Source organism: Caretta caretta, chromosome 2 (genome assembly GCF_965140235.1).
Source record: "Caretta caretta isolate rCarCar2 chromosome 2, rCarCar1.hap1, whole genome shotgun sequence".
In the NCBI taxonomy this organism is placed as follows: Eukaryota; Metazoa; Chordata; order Testudines; family Cheloniidae; genus Caretta; species Caretta caretta.
The window spans coordinates 128,084,765-128,108,002 of NC_134207.1; the positions used below are offsets into that span (position 1 = coordinate 128,084,765).

Sequence of the window (23,238 nt, forward strand, 5' to 3'; positions counted from 1 at the left end):
TTGTTTCTCCTTGATGAACCCCCCCGCCCCTTGGTTCATTCTACTTCCCTGTAAGCTAACCACCCTCTCCTCCTCCCTTCGATCACCACTTGCAGAGGCAATAAAGTCATTGTTGCTTCACATTCATGCATTCTTTATTCATTCATCACACAAATAGGGGGATGACTACCAAGGTAGCCCAGGAGGGGTGGTGGAGGAGGGAAGGAAAATGCCAAACAGCACTTTAAAAGTTTACAACTTTAAAATTTATTGAATTCCAGCCTTCTTTTTTTGGGGCAATCCTCTGTGGCGGAGTGGCTGGTTGGCCGGTGGCCCCCCCACCGCGTTCTTGGGCATCTGGGTGTGGAGGCTATGGAACTTGGGGAGGAAGGCGGTTGGTTACACAGGAGCTGTAGTGGCAGTCTGTGCTCCAGCTGCCTTTGCTGCAGCCCAGCCATACACTGGAGCATACTGGTTTGATCCTCCAGCAGCCTCAGCATTGAATCCTGCCTCCTCTCATCACGCTGCCGCCATGTTTGAGCTTCAGCCCTGTCTTTAGCCCGCCACTTACTCTCTTCAGCCCGCCATCTCTCCTCCGGTCATTTTGTGCTTTCCTGCACTCTGACATTATTTGCCTCCACACATTCATCTGTGCTCTGTCAGTGTGGGAGGACAGCATGAGCTCAGAGAACATTTCATCACGAGTGCGTTTTTTTTTTCTTTCTAATCTTCACTAGCCTCTGGGAAGGAGAAGATCCTGTTATCATTGAAACACATGCAGCTGGTGGAGAAAAAAAAAGGGACAGCGATATTTAAAAAGACACATTTTATAAAACAGTGGCTACACTCTTTCAGGGTAAACCTTGCTGTTAACACTACATACATAGCACATCTGCTTTCATTACAAGGTCACATTTTGCCTCCCCCCACCGCGTGGCTACCCCCTCAACCCTCCCCCCTCCCCGTGGCTAACAGCGGGGAACATTTCTGTTCAGCCACAGGCAAACAGCTCAGCAGGAACGGGCTCCTCTGAGTGTCCCCTGAAGAAAAGCACCCTATTTCAACCAGGTGACCATGAATGATATCTCACTCTCCTGGGGATAATACAGAGAGATAAAGAACGGATGTTGTTTGAACGCCAGCAAACATACACTGCAATGCTTTGTTGTACAGTGATTCCTGAGTACGTGTTACTGGCCTGGAGTGGTAAAGTGTCCTATCATGAAGGACGCAATAAGGCTGCCCTCCCCAGAAACCTTTTGCAAAGGCTTTGGGAGTACATCCAGGAGAGCCGTGAATGCCAGGGCAAATTAATCCTTTCACATGCTTGCTTTTAAACCATGTATAGTATTTTAAAAAGAAAAGGAGTACTTGTGGCACCTTAGAGACTAACCAATTTATTTGAGCATAAGCTTTCGTGAGCTACAGCTCACTTCATCGGATGTGAGCTGTAGCTGTAGCTCACGAAAGCTTATGCTCAAATAAATTGGTTAGTCTCTAAAGTGCCACAAGTACTCCTTTTCTTTTTGCGAATACAGACTAACACGGCTGTTACTCTGAAACCTGTCATAGTATTTTAAAAGATACAGTCACTGGAGGTCCCTTCTCCGCCTGCTGGGTCCAGGAGGCAGCCTTGGGTGGGTTTGGGGGGTACTGGCTCCAGGTCCAGGGCGAGAAACAGTTCCTGGCTGTTGGGGAAAACCGGTTTCTCCGCTTGCTTGCTGTGAGCTATCTACAACCTCATCATCATCATCATCATCTTCTTCGTCCCCAAAACCTGCTTCCGTGTTGCCTCCATCTCCATTGAAGGAGTCAAACAACATGGCTGGGGTAGTGGTGCCTGAACCCCCTAAAACGGCATGCAGCTCATCATAGAAGCGGCATGTTTGGGGCTCTGACCCGGAGCGGCCATTCGCCTCTCTGGTTTTCTGGTAGGCTTGCCTCAGCTCCTTCAGTTTCATGCGGCACTGCTTCGGGTCCCTGTTATGGCCTCTGTCCTTCATGCCCTGGGAGATTTTGACAAAGTTTTTGGCATTTCGAAAACTGGAATGGAGTTCTGATAGCACGGATTCCTCTCCCCAAACAGCGATCAGATCCCGTACCTCCCGTTCAGTCCATGCTGGAGCTCTTTTGCGATTCTGGGACTCCATCATGGTCACCTCTGCTGATGAGCTCTGCATGGTCACCTGCAGCTTGCCACGCTGGCCAAACAGGAAATGAGATTAAAAAGTTCGCGGTTCTTTTCCTGTCTACCTGGCCAGTGCATCTGAGTTGAGAGTGCTGTCCAGAGCGGTCACAATGGAGCACTCTGGGATAGCTCCCGGAGGCTAATACCGTCGAATTGTGTCCACAGTACCCCAAATTCGACCCAGCAAGGCCAATTTAAGCACTAATCCACTTGTCAGGGGTGGAGTAAGGAAATCGATTTTAAGAGCCCTTTAAGTCGAAATAAAGGGCTTCATCGTGTGGACGGGTGCAGGTTTACATTGATTTAACGCTGCTAAATTCGACCTAAAGTCCTAGTGTAGACCAGGGCTTTCCAAATCTGAAGTGCAGTAGAATATGTATACATAAGAACATAATCTATTAAATGAAACTGATGTCAATACATCAGGCATACAACTAAATATATATATGTGATACACTGGCCTTTGAATAATCTCAGAACTCATAGTTTGAAAATACTGTGTTAATTTTAAGAAAACAGCATCTAATGAGAGACCCATGGCAGCACTACAACTTCTATTATCAGAACACAAAGTATTTTGCTGGTGACTCAGATATTCCTGAACACCTAATTAAGTTAGGATTTCCTTTTAGCTCATTGTTGTATGACCCTCTCTCTAATAGCTAAAAGCTATCTCATCTCTAAGGCAACTGATCTTAATGTCATGACTAAATAAGACTTGAAAACAATAGGCATACACTACTGACAGGTTTTTAAAAAATATATCTATTTTAGACAGTTTAGTTTTGTACATTTTTATTTTAAAACATAAAATACTCAGGATCAGATACTCAGTTGTTGTATATCCACTGACTTCAATGGTGCTACGACTCTTTATACCAGCTGAGGATCTGGCCTTCATTTTGTAATAATAAAATAAAAATAAAATAAGCTTAAAATAAGCTTTCAACCACCTTCAAATTTCAGAAGTCATGGAGAGAGCTGGATTTGACTCTTCCTATCTGCAAATTTTAGTTTAGAACCAAAACCAGAAAGGTTTGACTTTCTGATTCAGATGTTGATAAAATCTCACAGGAACTGCTGTTTTTATGACATTTAAAACCATGAGATTACTACCTTGACAATATGGAATACTCATTCAGCGTGCTTCCTACACAAACTCCTGCATAAAGGTTATTACAGTAATAATCCTTGAGGTGACAAAGATATGCGTGTCTGTGACACAGCCTACATCCAAAAGAACAGGATGCAAACTTTTATACCACATGCAAATGATGAAAGACCTTTGGCAACCACTGAAACTTAGGTATCCAACAGCAGTTGAAGACTCAGCAAAACTCCTCTGTTAAGAGCCTGAGTAACAAGCAGAAGGCATACTTCCACAATTGGGGATGATGATTTACAGCCTGATCCAAAGCCCACTGAAGTCAACAGAAGTCTTTCTAATCCCAAACCAAACACTAGTTGCAGAGTGAATTTGGCCATGTAGATTCAGCCAGAAAGCACCAGGGACAGTTCCAATAATTGTGTTATGCCCACCAATCTTTAAACCTGAGTTTCCTCACATATACAACAATTTTACGAGTGTAACTCAATTAGTTATAATATAGGAAAATGTAATATAGGAAATGTAGAGAAATATAGATGAACTGGGCCCATCATCCACATGAACAATTAAACCAATATCCTTTCAACTCCAATACCATCATGGAGACAAACTTTGTCATTTCAAGCTGTGACTTTGTATTGTGATGCCAATAAATCAAATGAAAGAACAAAAGTCCTTTCCATTTCTAACATCTGTGATTATAAAAATTTATATTTCTAAATAAGGAACTACAAAGTAGTCACAAATTAATATACTCGACAGTCTCTGCTCAAGCGAAGTGCAGCCTATGCATAGCATGAGTACTATTGACCAGAATGAAGGCATGTTCAAGTTGTGTGGTAAAGCTTGCATCTCCCATGTCCTCACTACATCTGAGTGCAGCCAGGGCTACCAACTTCTCATTTTCATGGTTATCAAATGTAATTATTTTGTATCCCACCCTGTGAGATGCTGGGCATTATCTACTCCCATGGAAGTCAAAGGGCTCAGCACCTCCCTGAATCAGCCCCTTTGATTTGTATTCTGTTGGTTTTGCTATGGAGAAAGCCTTTATGTTTTATAACTAATTTGTATTTTGCAGAACATGAACATGTATGCAATAAGGTATATAAATTAAATTTGTTAAGCGTTTTCTGCAGGTTCCCTGTCTCTAAACAGTGTCAAATAGCCCTCATGAAAAAATCAGAGAAAGATGGATGAGGGATGAAGAACGCCTGGGGTCTCCAAGCTAAAATGAGTTAATAACAAAATACAGCATAGACATTTTCTAAGTCCCATGGCAGTCGCCAAGTATGCAAACTAAAAGCATTTAAATTTTGGCATAAGAAGAAGGATCCTGGCATGGTATTTCACATGCTTTAGGAATGTCCTACCAAACAAACATATTCTTTATTTGTTTAATAGTATAGCCTAGAAGTTATAACCATGCTCAGGGCCCTGCTGTATTAGGCACTGTACATAAACCTAGTGTAAGAGACCATCCCTCCTCCAAAGCAACCATGAAAAAAAAGAATTATTCTTATCCTTTATAGGCAGAGAGTTGATGTACAGAGGGATTAAGATCCAGATTCTCAAAAGTATTTAGATGCCTAACTCTGATTGATTTCACGTGATTTAGGTACCTAAATACCCTTGAGGATTAAGGCTTAAATGACTCATCCAAGGTCACATAGGAAGCCTGTCAGGAAATTTAAACCAGACCTCAAGAGTTCCAGTCCAAAGCTTTCATTCCAAAACTAGCCATCCTCTCTAATTTTGAAGAAATATATTAAATGGTAGGCTGGATGTTTATGCTAGACTTAATCTTGAATAGCGCATCTTTCGTCACTGATTCAATGATAGCCTATCAAGAGGGGAGGCAGTAAGTGTTCTCTTGGTGTGTTGAGTGACTAAATTGATAAACCTCTAAAGAGGAAAGAAAGACTTTGAATATTGGACTATTTTTCTACAAGACTTATTAGGATGTGAAGCATACACACACACATTGAGTGTTTTCAGAACTGCAAATAACTGGCAAAAGTGGTGTAAAGAATTCAAGGAGATTATGTTCTTGTGAATATTGTTTTACAATATTATAATCTATGCTTCTCCATACTGGATCAGAGCACTAAGCCAACGGGTTTAATATCCTGCTTCGAGCAGGAGACACCTGCTGCTTCAGAGAAAAGTGAAAAAAATAATGCTCCTAGCCATCTGTGCATTGTTATTTCTCTCTCATTTCCCAGCTCAGCTATTTATAGGCAGAATAGCTTGTTTTTCTTCCTCCATGTAGTGTATATGCCTTTTGGATCTTTTTGATACTAACCTCATTGGCCTGCCAGTTGGTTGAAAATGCTGTTGTCAAAATCTTAGGGTTTTTTTTTTGTTTGTTTGTCTGTTTTTGGTTTAGCCAGTCTCCAGTCTCTCTGGGACCCACTCTTGCATAACAGGTGGGTGTTTCTAAAAACCTTTGACACTGAGTTTCAGGCAGAGATAAGAGTAGTGTTGGGGCCTCAAATACATTTCTCTGAAAGGAACTCTACCCACTTCTTCACCTAGTCTCCTTTCATATTCACCTAATGAACATATCCTCTCTTTGCTCCCTCTTAACACCAGCCATGATAATCCCTTTGGGTCTTTCTCCCACCAAAGTCCCAGTGACTTCTTTCATGATGCCTTAATTGTTTGAAACAACTTTCAGCATTGAATAATCAAGCCTTCACCCAGGACTCATTCAAATCACTCCAAAAATCTGTCTGACCTGTCCTCATACAAAAAGTAAGTGTTCACATTAAAGCAAAACAAAAAAGTACACATTTTGAACCAAGATATCCAAATGCCTAAATTGAACAGCCACATAACCATCTATCTGTACTCCATACCTTCCCTCTCCACTTCTCTTCTCCCCAATGTTACCAGCCTCATTTGCTTGGTATAGTTTATCTTTAAGATGGTCAACTCTTTGGGGCAAGGATGCATCTTTGATGTGTTTTCTGTGAAACTCAGAAATGTCTAGGACACTTACAGGTCCATGATTCATGATAATAAAAAGGAGAGTAAGACTACTGCATTCTGAAAATGCTCCAATTAAAAAAAAGAATTTAGAATTGCAAGCTTTTTGGGGCAGGGACTGTCTATTACTCTGTGTTTGTACAATGCCTACCCCAATGGGCCCCTGTTCTTGGTTGGTGCTTAGAGAGTATCATAATAAAGATGAAGAATAGTAATGTTTATACATTTTAAAAAAACAAAAAGAGGCTACCTCTCCCCGTGCACTAGAATGGGTAAAGCTAGTCTTTTATGATATGGCCAAAGCTTTACTGTCTAGTTAAACAGAATAATATATTGCTTATCTATATAAAATCAGCCATCATTCTAGCTATTTGCCTACTTTTGCAATAGGCTACACAAAAAGCACTAGTAAAGTCAGAACACACTAAAATTTCATACGACTTGTTTATACTGTTCTATATACTGTGTATCAGCAGTTCTCAAACTGGGCAAGTTCATTTTATTGGGGTTGCCAGGGCCAGTGTTAGATTCGCTGGGGCCCAGGGCAGAAAGCCCAAGCTTTGCCACAAAGGGCTGATGCCGAAGCTTGAGTTTTTAAGTGAGCTGAAACTTGACAAGACAATTCAGATGCCAGGAAGGGGTACAGTAGTCTGGAAAGGTTGAGAGCCACTTTCCTATACTATAGAACTATAGGGAAGAGGAGTGATTTCAGTTAAAAATGGGACAAGTGACCAGGTAAACCCTGGACCAGGGTTTAAATAAATTATTATATAACACAATAGCCAATTAGTTTGCATCTCTTTAACAGGCCAATGAACAGCAAAGCACCCAGGGTGAGGAGGAGCCTACCCCTGTTTACACTCCTCCTTGTATCATGAAGCCATCTGGCCCCTGGTGGATCCAATCAAATTTCCCATCTGCTAAATCAGTGGGTGGCAGAATAAAGGCTGATTGGCCCACCTCCTCATCCATCACAAAGATTGGACACAGCAGGTCCAGGAAAGATGAAGAACAAACAAATTAGAAGATGTTTTCATAGTATACAGACTCTCCAGTACTTCATAAGAACTGGCAAGAAATTTAGTAGAGGAAATAATTAATATAATGAATTTTAAACAGGTACATTAAGATGCTAAATGGAAGGATTCCACAAAACATGGAAAAAAATGAGACAGCAAGAAGGTGTAAAGGATATCGCCAAATAGCCAAAGCAGGATAAAATGTATTATTTAAAATTTGAAAACTAGATGGTAAATAGTTATATGAATATATTTAGGAACTATTTTGAATTGGCAGAGATACCCAACATTATATGGATTTGTTTTTGTCTGCAATGGGTTAAAAAAAAAAAGCTACTAAAATCTCTATTAGTATTATATTGGGAGAAGACTCCCTCAGCTGTCTACAAAATGAGGATAATCTCCAGTACTTTTTAAATGCACTTTGGTATTTATATTGATAAAAGAATATAGTACATGCAAAAGCAGCATACTTGGCTACCCTAATTGCAGGGAATTCTCCCACTCTTACTAATACTAAAACTGGTGGGAACCGTAGTGATCTAGACAAACCACAAGGTTATTACACCACAGTTCTCCGGAACTTCTCTGAGCATTTCTCCACAGTGGTAACAATGCTCTTGAACAATCTGCACTAAGGGCTAGTCTGTAGCAGAAAATTGCACTAGTTTAACTAAATCCATTTACATTGATCTAATTCAAGTGGTGCAAACTCCTCATGTAGACATAATTAAACCAGTTCAACCCTTCTTTAAATCCATTTAGCAAGGTTCTGTGAATTGCCAAATAAAGATAAGGCAAATCTTCAGCAAAGTGTAAGTGCATCTGCATTTGGGATGCACCTGTTTAACTAGATTTTAAATCAATCTTGTTAAAGCAGTGCTTTTCCAATGTGGGCCAGGCCTTAAGCATGCAATATTTCTGTCTCTGGTGCTGGCCTAATAGTGGGAGAATTCCCTAACTTCTTCACTACAGATGCAGCCTGACAAGGTACTAAACAGAATTGTTTACAATTAACCACAAAAGTATTCACATTACTCCTGTTTTACATTTGATCTGGATCTGAAAAACAGCAATCAATTTTCTTAGGGGCAGATTTTTAATGGTATTTTGCTGCCTAAAGATCAAAAGGGACACACAGTGGGACTTTCAAAACTGTCTAACCAGGTTATGCATCTAACTCCCATTGACTTAGATTGGAATTAGGTACCTAGGAACTTTTGAAAATCCCAATACATGCATATTTAGGCATCTGTCTTTTAATATCTAGACACTGTTCATAGAAGCTACTTGTAGCTCTATCACTGTGGCTCCATTGACTTTTGTGGAATTACAACAATTTACACCAGCTGTGAATCTAGCCAAATAGATTTCTTCTGATATGGATCACAAATACCAGATCCTTGCATTTTTATGCAGATTTTAGCTTACTGGTCTTAGCTACTGCAAATAACAGTGACAACAAACTTTAAAGTATTACTGTAGTTCAAAGTTCCATCTTCCTTCTGCTCTGGATAACATTGTCTAGGATACAGCAGCTTGTCAAAGACCTGCCTTGCATTGTAGCTAACAAAGTGGGTCCTCTTTACTGATTGCACCCTTTGAAGCTTACAATTTTTTAAATTATTTAAATGTAATGTCACTACATTATTTATGGGAACAAGTTCTGCTGTACAACTGTGGTGGTAACATTGGGTGAAACATGCAAAATTGATTTACAAAATATAGTAAAGATCTCATTCCTGAATCCATTTGCTCCTCAGAGAGGGAAAAGGAAGAAGAGGAAAAACTGGTTCATTAAGTTGCCTTGCAACCAAAAAAAGAAACAGCTGCTAAAATCATGAAAAACCTGATGGCTAGAAAGAGCAAGGGAAATAAAAAATTAGATTTGTGTTTCATTTTGTAGTGATTTGTCCAAATAGGGGGTCATGATCAACAGTAGACTTGTGGGAAGAATACTGCTACAAGTATTACTCTTATTGCATGTATTTAACTAGAAACACACAACAGCAAAGTGTTACTGTGTGATCTGTCAGCATACGTGCTAACATAGAATTAGATTTGTTAATCTGCCTGTTTACATTTTATTGATATTTGCTTTACAAAAGCGGGGAAATTGTTTGAAAATGAGAGGTGTTTTTTTTTTAAAAAAAGGGCACACCTGGTTATTTTCAGCACTTCTGCAAATAATTTCATTACTACCCCTTCTACCTTGATATTACAAAAGGCCTGAAACTAACAAATGAATACTATCCATATACTGACTTAATAAAGGGAGAATTAAATTTCCTTGTACCATAAAGACTTACAAAGAGGATATACAGCATGCTCCTGCAGATAAACCGTTGATATATTGTATTTGTCTGAACTTCCACACATAATAGCTTACTTGTTCACGTGTTTTTTTTTTCCCCAGTTGGATTCATGTATACAAAGGAGGCAGTATGAAAAGCAACCTTTCTGATACCATGTCCTGAAAATACCCATAAACATTGCTTCAGAAACAGCTTTTAATTGCCAAGATCAGTATCTTAAATGAAGTGAGCGGAACAATACAAAGGCAGTCACTGAGACAGTATGTGACTAATTGCAAATACTGTAGCTATTTTTTTGTAGTAAATAAGATTGCAGTTTCCCAGACAAAATATATAAAAGATTACATGTGTATATAGAAGCATGAGAGTAACCAACCTGCCAGTGCTATTAATGCAGTATGTTAACTGATGGGGGTGGTTGAGGGGGCAGGGGAGAAGGGCTGACACCCACAAAGAAGTTCTGCGTGCTGCAGGGGAAATCTATCCACTGATGAGTCTTGTCAGCCTCACAGGGTAAATTTTTTTCTCCATGAAAGGAAATATTTAAACTATTACCAAGGCCTCAACAGCTGGAAATACGTAACTTCAAACATGATACACATCAGACCTTTGTAAAGGACTCTCTGGCCTCTGCTCAGTATTCATTAGAGCACAGCTATAATAGCCTTGAATATCAATTTCATCTCTTGCTTAAACATAGATTACTACTATTTACATCATCTGAGATTGTGATATTTTATTCATTGATAATTGGTGGTTCTAACTAACAGAATTAACTAATTGGTGGAACTAACAAAAGGATTAAGGGTTTTCATTTGGTCCTCTTTGAGGATGGCTAAACACCCAAACTCTCTCAACAAGTACCCCTGCTCCCTATCTTCAAACTGGAAGAACTGACAGAAATACAGATACAGGGCTAGATTGTGGCTTTGTCACAGGCCCAGCAACACTTAATGATGATGACCCAGTATCAAACCAGGGACCATATTGTTCTTCTCTTGCTCCAGGGGGTAATCTGTGCCAACCCTAAACCTGGTACAGATTAATTCCCCTTTTTGCGGGTTTAGCTGTTGGGGCTGGCTTCACCCCTTTCCCCTCCCTGCAAATCCACTCTCCACCCCCTTGAGTGAGAAAAGGAGTTGCAGTCTCATAGAGATTGATGTGTCTTTGCACTGTGATCCATGAAATGTATAATCCCCCTAGGGCAGTAAATACTGCCCCCCACCCACCCTTGTGCATGTGTGCAGCCTGGATAACAATTTCACCCACAGTAAACGTTGAAAAATGGAACATCTTTTTGGGGAAAAGACTAAGAAAATTGAACAAAACAAAAAAGAAAGCAGGAAATCATTAGGGAAAAGAAATACAGCAGGGCTGCTGAAACTGCACAACCCCAAAGGATGCAGCTAATTTGTATATATATTTACATAATTTAAAAATAAAAGCACACAACCACAATATTTACTTGTATTTGTATCCAGCTCAACAGGGAAACAGAAATGGATTGTTGCTTGAGTTCATCAGAAATAAGAACCTGCATCTGATCAGCTTTGCTTTCACTCTACAATTACAGGGTGAAGACAGCCAAAACAGGTCATGTTAATGGTTATGTTTTGGGCAGCCCCCTAGAATTGAGAAGAGGGCAGGGCAGCCGTTGGTGAGGAATATTAGATAATTTATAGAAATGAGTGGGGAAAAAAGGAAACTTCCTAGCCTCCAATACGTGTCCTTATCCATTTATATTCCTTCCTGAAGACAAACCTGAATCTAGAACTCTCTCTGATTCTCTACCGTGTTCTTTTTGACATTACCCCAGGATGTCATGACCCTCTCAGCTGGTCAGCTTTACCACTTTCTCAATGCCCCTGCTGTGGGTGAAAGTCCTCTAAGAATCCTGAAAGGAAGCTCAGATTTTGTTTTTGGAATTTTTTTTATAATGGGGTTGATTTTGAGGTGGAAAAAAAATAGAAGATTCTGTTCATGCTTGCGTCCGTTCTGTGCGAAACACTGATATTGGCAAGATTACAAGGACAACATTTTTCAAGCATAAAAGATTTGCGAGCAATTTCCTGCAATGTATTAGGTACAGACAGACTTTTCTTCAACAGCAGGCATACATGGCTTTTAGTTTCAGTGTTTTTTTTTTCCCCTTGAACAAATGCATTTATTGTAGCTGATTTAAGGAAAAGCTTCCCCTCCATTTATTTTGATTTCCCCTGTGTCCTTTTACAGCATCGTAAAGAGTACAGAATCTTGTTCCACAATTATATATTTGTGTAGAGACCTCTTTCAAATCTCCAGAGCAATAGTCCATGGACAATTTTTAAGTGATCTTTTGCAGTAGTCCTAAATCCATTCCCCCACCCCCACCCAATCAGGGACTAATTTTTCCTACTCTTGCTATATGAAGATCCATGCAGAACATTTCTAGGCACATTTCCTAGTGTGAGAGGCACTAATATCACAGGACATGGAGGAAACAGGCTTTGGATATCAGAATTAGAAAGGAGGGGACTTGGGTGGCCTTAGAAACTTGGTAATGAGATGGAGTCATTTCACCTGCATGACACTGACTTGAAAATGTCCCAGTCTGGTATTGATCAAAAGATGTGCTGGAATACAATTTGATTTTGTGACCTGTTGGGAAATGAATTGGTGGCCTTAATCCATTTTGTAATGCAAAGTGAATCAAGAAAGTGATGGGGGGAGAGGTGTAGCTATATAATTTGAAACTGATACAAGATACAGTACAAGAGATATCTCACTCTGAAAAAAAATGTTCTTTTTTGTGTTTTAACCTTCTGTGAGTGCCAGGATGGAGTTAACATAGGAATAGCTGTGTTGTACAGCCCACCATGCTGCACTTTAAAATTGCCATATGAGCAGTAATATATTTTTTTATTTTTGGACTGGGTTGGCTCAGGATCTGGGTTGACTCAGGAAATCATGGTAACCAAGACTACCATACAGCCACTCATATTTTGTCTGGGTCTTGATTTGAGAATGGGTTTGGCGATGGAGGAGGTGTAGATTACACCTTCTTCTTAGTTACACTGTAATCTCCTGCAGTTCTGAGATCAGAGCACATCTTTTCTTCTTTCAGCAGAAGAGATTGATTTAACTTTTGTGCCCACAGAAAACAATGGGTCCAACTGTGTTTCAGATTACTTTAATGGGGAGACAGATTTTGGACTACATGAAACATCACTAATGGCAAAAATAAAACGTTGAGTCCTGTTAATTTTGGTGTTGAAAACTTTTAAGACCTATACCGTGGCAATTATGGTAGTGGAGAAGTAAATTTATTTTCTTCTACCGTAGAAGCTATGAAATGCTGACCAGTGGTCCTCTTTTGGGTGGTTGACAGATTGGCCAATCCAGACTGCTTTCACTCAAAACATAATATTTTTTTAATTCTCACTGTGATGAGATTTCTGTCCATTATAAAGTCACAGGGACCACTTGCATTATGTAAATTTAAGAATGTGCATAAATCTTTGCAGATTACGGGCCTACAGTTATTGATGAATGAAAAGGTACACTATTCAGTAGCTGTGTTTGCTCCATTAACAAGCAGCCAAGTTTCTGTTTTGCTAAGGGAGCTGCAAAATGCCTGAAGAATGGGGTTCTGTGTTTTTGTTTTATACTGTGAGCTCACTCCAGTTTACGAGAAGGCAGAAAATGGCATAATTCTCAAACATTGTGACAGGACTTGTTTAGTTCATTTCTTCACGTTTTCATAAGGAAAATTATACTTTCAATTCAAAATTGTCTTTGCCACAATTTCCATGACTTACATCTCTTGTTTGCACACACAGCCAACATTTCTGTAGCAGAATTATTTCTGTATGGTTTGATTTCCCTGATTATCCAGGTTTGAAAACACAATTACAAGGCCAACTCAGGTCATTTTATTGCCAAATTGACAATTCTTTGTCTCTAAGTTTCATTACTGTTATTTACTGCTGAAAGCTTAACTGTCTTGATTTTAGCATCTAAAATTTGCTACTAAGACACGGTAATGTAAATAGTGTAATAAAAAGATACCACATTAATATGTCAAATTTCTTCACAGTTTTGTAGCATTTCATATAATTTATCTATTTTTCTGTCAATATAAATATTATTAGTATGCACCACGCATTCCCTGTATAGCTTTTAGGCACAATGATAACTATTAGCAAGACCCCTTGTGTCAAGGTTCCTTCCCCATTCTGAACGCTAGGGTACAGATGTGGGGACCTGCATGAAAACCTCCTAAGCTTACTTTTGCCAGCTTAGGTTCAAACTTCCCCAAGGTAAAAACTATTTTACCTTTTGCCTTTGGACTTTCGCTGCCACCACCAAAAGTCTAACACCGGTTACTGAGAAAGAGTTAGTTTGGAAACGTCTTTTCCCCCAGACTCCTCCCACATCTTACCCCCTTTTTTTTCTGGGGAAGGTTTGATAAAAATCTTCACCAATTTGCATAGGTGATCACAGACCCAAACCCTTGGATCTTAAGAAGAATGAAAAAGCATTCAGTTTCTTAAAAGAAGAATTTTAATAGAAGAAAAAGTAAAAAAAATCACCTCTGTAAAATCAGGACGGTAAATACCCTACAGGGTCATTAGATTCAAAACATAGAGAATCCCGCAAGGCAAAACCTTAAGTTACAAAAAGACACAAAAACAGGAATATACATTCCATTCAGCACAGCTTATTTTCTCAGCCATTTAAAGAAAACAGAATCTAACACATATCTAGCTAGATTACTTACTAAGTTCTAAGACTCCATTCCTGTTCTGTCCCCGGCAAAAGCATCACACAGACAAACACAGACCCTTTGTTTCTCCCCCCCCCCACCTTTGAAAGTATCTTGTCTCCTCATTGGTCATTGTGGTCAGGTGCCAGCAAGGTTATCCTAGCTTCTTAACCCTTTACAGGTAAAAGGGGTTTTCCTCTGTGCAGGAGGGTTTTAAAGGTGTTTACCCTTCCCTTTATATTTATGACACCTTGTATTATGCATCATTTTAGATCTAAATAATACAGCGAGGACTCCCAATTAATGCCACCCAACTTCACTGAAATATGCAGTATTATGAATTACAGATAACTGTTCATTGTTTGACCCATTTTATAATATCATTTGATAACTTCTGCAGTGCTACATCCTGAAGGCAGGAGGACAGTAGCTTTCCACACTCTACACTGATTCCTCACCCAATACCAGATCCAATTCAAGTTTCTGAGCGTCATATTCAAAGCTTTCCTTCAGCTCAGGTATGATTACCTAAAGGACCACATCTCCCTCCATACCACATCAAGAACATGGATTAGAGCTGTTCAGAAATTGGAATTCAGTTCCCATGGGAATTCCCGACACCTCAAAATCTGTTTTAATTTCAAATCAGAATGAAAAGCTGAAATCTTAAATTTCCCACAGAAAGAAAATTTAAAAAACAAACAAACAAAAACCAGCCTACATGGGACAATCAAAACATTTTTGAAAAATATTGTTTTAATAACGTCAAAATATTTACAACTAATATAAAAATATAATAGAACATTAATATTAATAACATTAAAGTCAAAACTAAATACATAGGAATGTTTCAACATTATCACAATGAAATGAGAAAGTAAAAACTATGTTTCAACCTCTTCCCATCAAAATAGACACATTCCCCCAAAATATGTCAATTTTAACTGTTCATCAGAATTTTTTTGACCAGCTGTAACATGACCACCAACTACAATGCAGCTGGCAGTTCTCAGGAGGTGGCTCATGGATTCCAAGGCCGGACGAGACCACTGTAATCATCTTGTCTGACTTCCTGCGTAACAGAGGTCATAGAACTTTCCCAAAATAATTCCTGAGGCATATCTTTTAGAAAAGCGTGCAATCATGATTTTAAAATTGCCAGTGATGGAGAGTCCGCCAAGACCTTGGGTAAATTGTCCCAGTGGTTAATTAACATTCAAAAGTCCTTTATTAAGTATTGAAGAGCTCTTTATTAAATATTCATTCCCCATGTAGGCATTTATAGATTGTAATCAAGTCAACCCTTAACCTTTACTTTGTTAAAAGCTAAGTAGATTGAGCTCCTGGAGTCTATCACTATAAGCCATGTTTTCCAATCTTTTAATTATTCACACGGCTCTTCTCTGAAACAGCTCCAATTTTGCAAAATTCTTCTTGAATTCCAGCAGAGGTCACAACACTGCCAAGAACAGATGTAAAATAACCTCTGTATTCCTACACAAGATCCCCCTATTTATGCATCCAAGGATCATATTAGCCCTTTTGTCTTCAGCATCAAACAGGGATCTCACGTTCAGCTGTATATCCACTACCACCACCCCAAATCTTTTCCAGAGACATTATTTCTGAGGATAGCATCACCCATCCAGGATGGCCTACATTCTTTGTTTCTGGATATGTAATGTGACAGACTGACAATATCCTGTAATATCCTGGACCAACCTTATAGAATTAAGGTAAATTTTACTGAATTAAATTAAACCTTATTGAATTTGGTTTAATACCTTTGGGTCCATTGTATTACAAATGCAGTTGTGTATGTGTTATTGTGGCATTGTATGTACCTACACTAGTAAGAAGGAGATGCTAATGTAATTCCTCCATTATCAGACCTTTGAAGCCTGGAGAAATATGTACATACTAGTTCAAACTGGATTCTCCAGGGACCAACATACAAAGAAAGGAGTATTGGATAAATAGTCTGGTTTTAAACTGGCTCAAGGCCTTCTTCCTGATCTGGCAGATGGACAGGGCTCTGGTCCACAGAGGGCGCCACTCCTTAGGGAAGGCTTGGAAGCGCTGGGTATACTGAAGCCTATAATGATAGGTGATAGTTCTGGGATAAGGCCATTATGAACTTGTGATCATAGAAGAGACTCCTTCTGTTGGGTTTTGAAGGACTTCTCCTGCCAGAGCCCATGTGAAAGCTGGGGTGATGTCAGGCAAACTTATTAGCATATGTGCACATTCTTCTATTGTTTTTAATACGTTTTCTCTGTAGTTCTTTTACCTTAAGAATAAAATTGGCTTGCTTAAAAAGAGCAGTGTGGCAACTATAATGGTTGGCAGTCACATTGTTAACCATCTCTGAAGAGAAAACAAGCCGTTGCTCTTGGGCATCCTAGTCTCTGCTGGAAATAACGCGATGAAGGAAGGGACCAGTGCAGCCTGGAAACAACTTGGTCAGAAGGGAGTGAGACATGGGTCTCCACCCAAGGAAAGCAATGGCTGGGGAGTGAGAAGCATGAGAGCAGGTGCTCTGGCTGGACCACTTAGGGGAAAACAGTTGCAGTTGCCCTGAACTGTGACATATACATTTACATTTAACCATGTTAAAACACTTATTGTTTGCTTTGGCTCAGTTTACCAAGTGATTGAAATCACCGTATTAGTGACCTGTCCTCTTCATTATTTATCACTCTTTCAATTTGTGTGCCATCTGCAAACTTTCAGTGATGGTTTTATTGTTTTTTTTCCAAGTCATTGATAAAAATGTCAAATAGCATAGGACCAAGAACTGACCCCGAGGGACCCAGCTACAAACAGACCTGCTCTATGAGTCCTCATTTACAATTATATTTTGAGACCTAACATGTTGGTGAGAGAAAAGCTTTCAAGTTTACACAGAGCTCAAGTGAACTCCTCGCCAGCTCTTTTAAAGCTCCTGGATGTAAGTTATTTAGACCTACTGATTTTAAAATGTCTAATTTTAGTAACCGCTGTTTAATATCCTCCAGAGATATTTGTGGAGTTAGCATCATCATATGAGATATCAGCTGCTTCCCTCCCGCCCCCGCAAAAAAAAAACCAAAACAACACCCCACCCCATATAGAACAGAAACATTTATGAAACAGTTTCTTACACAGCATGGCCTTCTTCCTTGATTGTGGCTTTTGGGGCATCTAGTAAAGTGTTCTTAACCAATTCCCAATAATCATTCACATTTTTCTGATTAAATTCTTCCTCCAGGAAGATTTGGCTCATAATTGTTTTCAGCTTTGTGAAATTGGCCCTTTTAAAGCACCAAGTATATATATATATATATATATATATTACTGGTTTGGGATTTTGGACTCACTAAACCTGCAGACCATGCCTTCTCAATGAAGTATGCAAGACTGTTTAACTTCAAGCAACAGAAAAGCTGTTTGAATTCATATCTTTCTTCATTTAGAGCACAGGATAAGTCAACTGTTTATATACTTTTTTTCCCCCTCAGTAGCAATAGCAGCTCAATTTTTAGCAAGCCCTATTCCCCCACAGATGCCTCACCTGAATGGGAGGCGGGGGGAGGGGCGGAGGAAATCCATCAACCAAACAAAAAATTACCTTACAGAATCCTCTGAGGTGGAGCAGAAAAGACCATCCTAACAGACTGCTGATGGTTATGTTCTTGCTTTTAGACCTTAGAGACAATGAGGAATGACCTGAATAGACAGAAAGAGGATAGATGGTAGAAGGGGCTGAAAGCATTGTGTTAAATGGACCAGGACAAGACAACTACCATTCAGCTGATAAGTCCTACAGGAGTGGGACCTGCTTTTGCATAACTCAAGGACTGCACAACTTGTGAAGGCACCGGTCGTGCAGAACTCTTAAGTTTCAAAGAGTAGAGCTCTGCTCCTACACAGCTTCAGATCTGTGGGATAGCAGTCACCTGTTCTTGCAAGTAACCATCCCAGGCACCTATTTAGAAGAGTTGGCCAGAGAACAAGAATTCCATTTCAGGAAAAATTGGGTGGACCTCACTCCTAGCCCTCAGAAACCTTCCCAATGCAAGTTAAGCCAAAAGCGATATGTTTCCACAAAAAGTTCCATTTGTGATGACTTGGCATTTTCCAGTAAAAAAACGTTTGGTTGAAAAATTCCTGACCAGCTGTAGTCTTAAGTCTTTTCATGCTTCTTATGCTGTTTTGTGACACCTGTTCCTCCTCAAGAAAACAGAGGCATTTGCTTCCCACACCCTGCATAGGGCAAATACCTCTGCTCTCTAGAGGTTACTTCTTGTCTTCCCAGAAGATCCTTATGGATTAAGAGGAAGAGGCCAATGCCAGGCAGGACCTAAAAGAGTCTGTTGCAAGGAACTGCCATATGGAATCCCTAACACCTCAAGGAAACCAAGGGCAGAGCAGAAGGGACAGTGGTCTTCAGAAAGTGTAAAAGGTTATAGTCCATGGACTTCCTCTGAAGTCATCAAGCAATAAAAAAGGGGAACTGGGAATCAGAAGCTGGGGTGCCTGTGAAAGTGGGAGTTGGAGTCCAAGATGGGCTGAGGAACTATTTTTGTGTTCTGCCTGTTTGAGAAAAAGAAACCTGTGCCTGGAAAGAGACTCTGTATGTTGCAACTAGAACTTAAAGTCTAATTGTTTAGCAGAGTAATCCAGCTACAGCCACAACAATTCATTATCAAATATAATATAAAGACGATATTTTTCAAAGCTGCAATAATTAGTAATATTCCTACAGTTACGTAGGAAGACAAATACAGGTTTCCTAGAATTCAACCAGTTGGGTTATGTGTGTATAACTACAAGCCCAATGTTGTCCCATGAGATTCTGTAAAACTGGGGCAATATGTTGTGGCACATAGCAGGACTGCAAAAGGCAGCAGAACTAAGAGCTCTAGATGAAAAACTCAGGAACTGCGGAAGTTGTGAGGCAGCAGCAGCAGCCAAAGACAAGTTCCATTGGTGCTCCATAGTCTGAGGTAAGGATGCATAGGAGATTTCTGTTCCCCTCCCTATAAGCTCTGCAGAAAACCCTCTCAAAGTCCATTTATTTTTGGCTTTGCACAAGATACTACATTAATTTATTCCTTAATGATCATATTTCTGAAGCTGCAAATACATATCCATTTAAGCTTACACATCAGTAAATCTGCTAGAACGTTACCATGTGCATACCGAAACAAATGGTTAAACATTATTCCCAATGTGCTCGGTACACTTAACTGAAATACTTTGGGGCGCTACAGGTGAGACACTTGTCTCAGTAAATGAACTGGAAGCTCTTTAACTGATAGCTTTATCCTTCCTGAAGACTCACAAATCTCTCTCTGCAGGAAGTCTGGTACCCTCCTGTTACAAAGAAAAACACACTGGTTTGAACCATCCATCACCACTTGAAAGGTAACAAAAACAGATCATTGCTAGTAATACAATAGTTGTCTGATTTGTCAAACATGTGTAAATATAAACGACAAATTGTTAACCAAGCCTATAATAATTTCTCTTTATTCTGTAGCATACATCTCAAATCTGTCAGTTCTAATATCCCTTTCAGTAATTATGAAGGCCTTCAAGGCTATTTGTTAGATGCTATATGATATGTTTTCCATGATACTGACTTGTGGGCAAAGTCATATATTGCTTCAGACAGGTAATAATTTGCTTTGCATAGTCTCATAATACAAACTATACAGGGGTCCCTCATTTATGCCAGGAGATAAAACATGAAAGTGGAAAACTAAAGGGTTTTTTTTGTTTGTTTTTTATTGCTGCTTTTGAAGAAAACATTTAGCTTGAACATGAAGGCCTATACCAAGTCTGCATAATGTTTAGAATTTCATTAACATTTTATTGAACACTTCCTTCGCTTTAAATTATATCTGACGAAACTATAATACATTAGGTTATTTTATGTCTGGCCTATCAATAGATATTGCCCCTAGCCTTAGTGCTGATGCACACTGGGAGACCACCCTTCCTCCAATGCACACCTCATGTAAAGGCCAGACAAAATAGCTGGCCCTGCATGGCCCTGATACACAAAACAACCTACAGGCAGAGGGGCAGGGAGGAGATGGAGGCCTGGCTTGTCCACTGTATCCAAAAGCCCATGGAGGTGGCCACGTGAAGGAGGCATGCTATAGATAGCAGCACATGTGCTCCCCCTGCATGTGAAGGAGCTCTTGGCAGGATTGTGCTTTAGGAGGATGTCAGGTGGAGTTCTGCCTGAGAGAAGACTGCAGGATCAGATCTTCTAATGCCAAGTTTTAGAGACAAATATTGTTGATGTACTGCCCAAGTTAACAGGCTGTGCTCAGGAAAAAAATGTATTACCGAAACTACTCATGCCAGCTATGGAGAAGAGTAGTAAATGTAGCTTGCTAAACCCCCATTAAACAGACTTTTTTGGTCTAGTGCAGTGGATCCCAAACTTGTTCCGCTGCTCGAGCAGGGAAAGCCCCTGGTGGGCCGGGCCGGTTTGTTTACCTGCTGCGTCTGCAGGTTCAGCTGATCATGGTTCCCAATGGCTGTGGTTTGCTGCTCGGAGGTGCTGGAAGCAGTGGCCAGTACATTCCTCGGCCCGCGCCACTTCCAGCAGCTTCCATTGGCCTGGAGCAGCGAACCGCGGCCACTGGGAGCCGCGATCGGCCGAACCTGCGGACGTGGCCAGTAAACAAACTGTTATATTTGGACCTCACAGAGAAGGAGGTAGAGACAGGGGGAGGTGATTTAAGCACAGCTGTTTACTGTGGTGACTTTATTGTTCTTCTGGGAGCAAAACAGAAACAAAACTAAATCAAAACCAATGTGAAGCTTTTCACTAGGGAAGGCCAATACAGAGCACCCAAATATTTAAAAGGACAGGAGATTACATTATTCCACCCTATTTTAAAATACTTCCAAATATACATTATCATTTACCTGGCTTACATAAAACACTATGTAACCTAACTAAAAGTATAGGGTGGACTAGCAATCACTCTTAAATTGCAAGAAATTATTCTGCCCTGAAATAGCAACGCACTAGCTAAACAATTTATAAATTCAGGCACACCACTTTTTTTTGCTCTCTTCAGATAACATGGTGATGGTGATGCAGCAGCGTCCTGAACAACAGGAACAGCCAGTGGTAAAGGATCAACTGGATCTGATATCAAAGTTTTTTTTCAAGTAATCAAAATTAGGAATTGTAACAGGAGGAGGTTCAACTGGAGGAATAAAAAATCCTAATGGAACATCCGCAGATTCTGGTATTTGTCAATGCTGCAACTGACTACATGGCATTTCCATAAAGTATCATCAGACAGTTTTGCCATGAATAAAACAAGTTCCATGCATTTTACAAGTTCTCCAGGTATCCATTTCACTCCACAACCATAGTTGTAAGGCCACACTAAGACTCCTACTTGAAAAGAACAATGACAAATCTCACATCAATTTGCATAGCCTGGGACTTGACAACACATTAAAAAAACATCAGAAATTAGCAGATCCCAATAGATACACAAAGATTGCTTAAAAAAAAAAGAAATTCCGATAACTCCTGGGTAGCAGCATGTGGCGTGTTTCTACAGACACGCAAGACAACTTCCTTAGAGTAGCAACAAACTTTACTATTGAGTCTCCACTTCCCTGATGTCACCGATGGAACTGATGTTGTTCTACTAACAGAGATGAGGTAGGGAAAACATGTTCCTGCATTGCTGCAGTAATTGTGGTATATATAGCAGTTCCAGGCACAATAGGAGCCAAAGGCCACACAGCAGTCTGCATGCCTTCAGACCCACCACTGTTACCAATGTCGAGCCTGACCGGAGAGACACAGGCAACACCAGCAAGGTCCGAACACAAAGCTCTTTACTGAAGAGTGCACACAACAACAGAGAGCAGCCCGTCTCCAAAGAGAACCAGCAGTCTCTAAGTAAAACTAATAGGTTTTTATAGACAGTTCCGTCGCATCACAAATTTATTCATAAAGCAGCCCACCCCTCCCCTATGTTAGTTAAAATCCTCTTTCTCTATTATGCAAGCACTTCTACCCCCTTATTGTAGATAACTTTTAGCAAATCATAATGCTTCACTAACTTTCTTATCGGTATGGGTAGACGAGGAGTTAAAAACAGACATAACACAAGAACTGGGAGTGGAAAACTGTGCCTCCTATCGCAACAAACTGTTCCCAGAACATTTGGTACAAAAATGCAGTAATGCAGGCCTCCCTTTTTTTCTTACTCCCTGCAACTTAAACAAGTATTCTTTTATTCTATTTATCCCGTTCAGGGACTTTCCAAGCAACCTTTATTGGCCTGACTTTGGTTCGGTTGGCATAACTGCTTCATGTGTAACTTTTCTCACCTAACACCACGGTTTAAACTAGTTAACCATCTGGAATGGAATTGCAAACTATAAATTGCTCAAAATGTTCAAGGTACACCACGTATGATTCACCAGTTTTCATCAAACTTTCCAACAAAAGTGTCCATTTCACGTTTCAACTGTTGAATTTCGCACCCTCCTGGGCATAGGCTCTACCACAGGGAAACTGGTTTGGGTTCCCTCCACCCCCTTTCCACTATGGTCTTGAAACTTTCCTCAGTGCAAGCTAAAGCCTGTTTCTCTCTGTCTCTGCTTGTACATGGTCAGCCAAGATGGCTACTTGTTTCTCCCTCACTGCTCTGTCTCTCTGGCAGCTTGGCACCAATGGCAAAAGCTTCTTCTTTTGTTTGGCTTTTAGTTGCCTACTTCCCTCTCCTCCTGGCTGGCTCATGTTGTGCCACCTTGGGCCTGTAGGTGAACTTTTTTCCCTTTTATATATAATTATTATCATTTGCTTACTGTTTCTTCTATACATTCAGTCAGAGGAAGCACTGGACACTCGTGAGATG

General features: G+C 40.1%; 1 long non-coding RNA gene across 1 annotated transcript; it reads right to left on the bottom strand.

Moving 5' to 3' along the window:
- Positions 1-222: 222 nt before the first annotated feature.
- On the bottom strand, positions 223-23,238 carry LOC142070819 (uncharacterized). Its single transcript, XR_012666742.1, has 2 exons — positions 23,189-23,238; positions 223-760 (listed from the first exon to the last, which is right to left on the bottom strand). It is a non-coding gene; the product is annotated as an uncharacterized LOC142070819 (long non-coding RNA).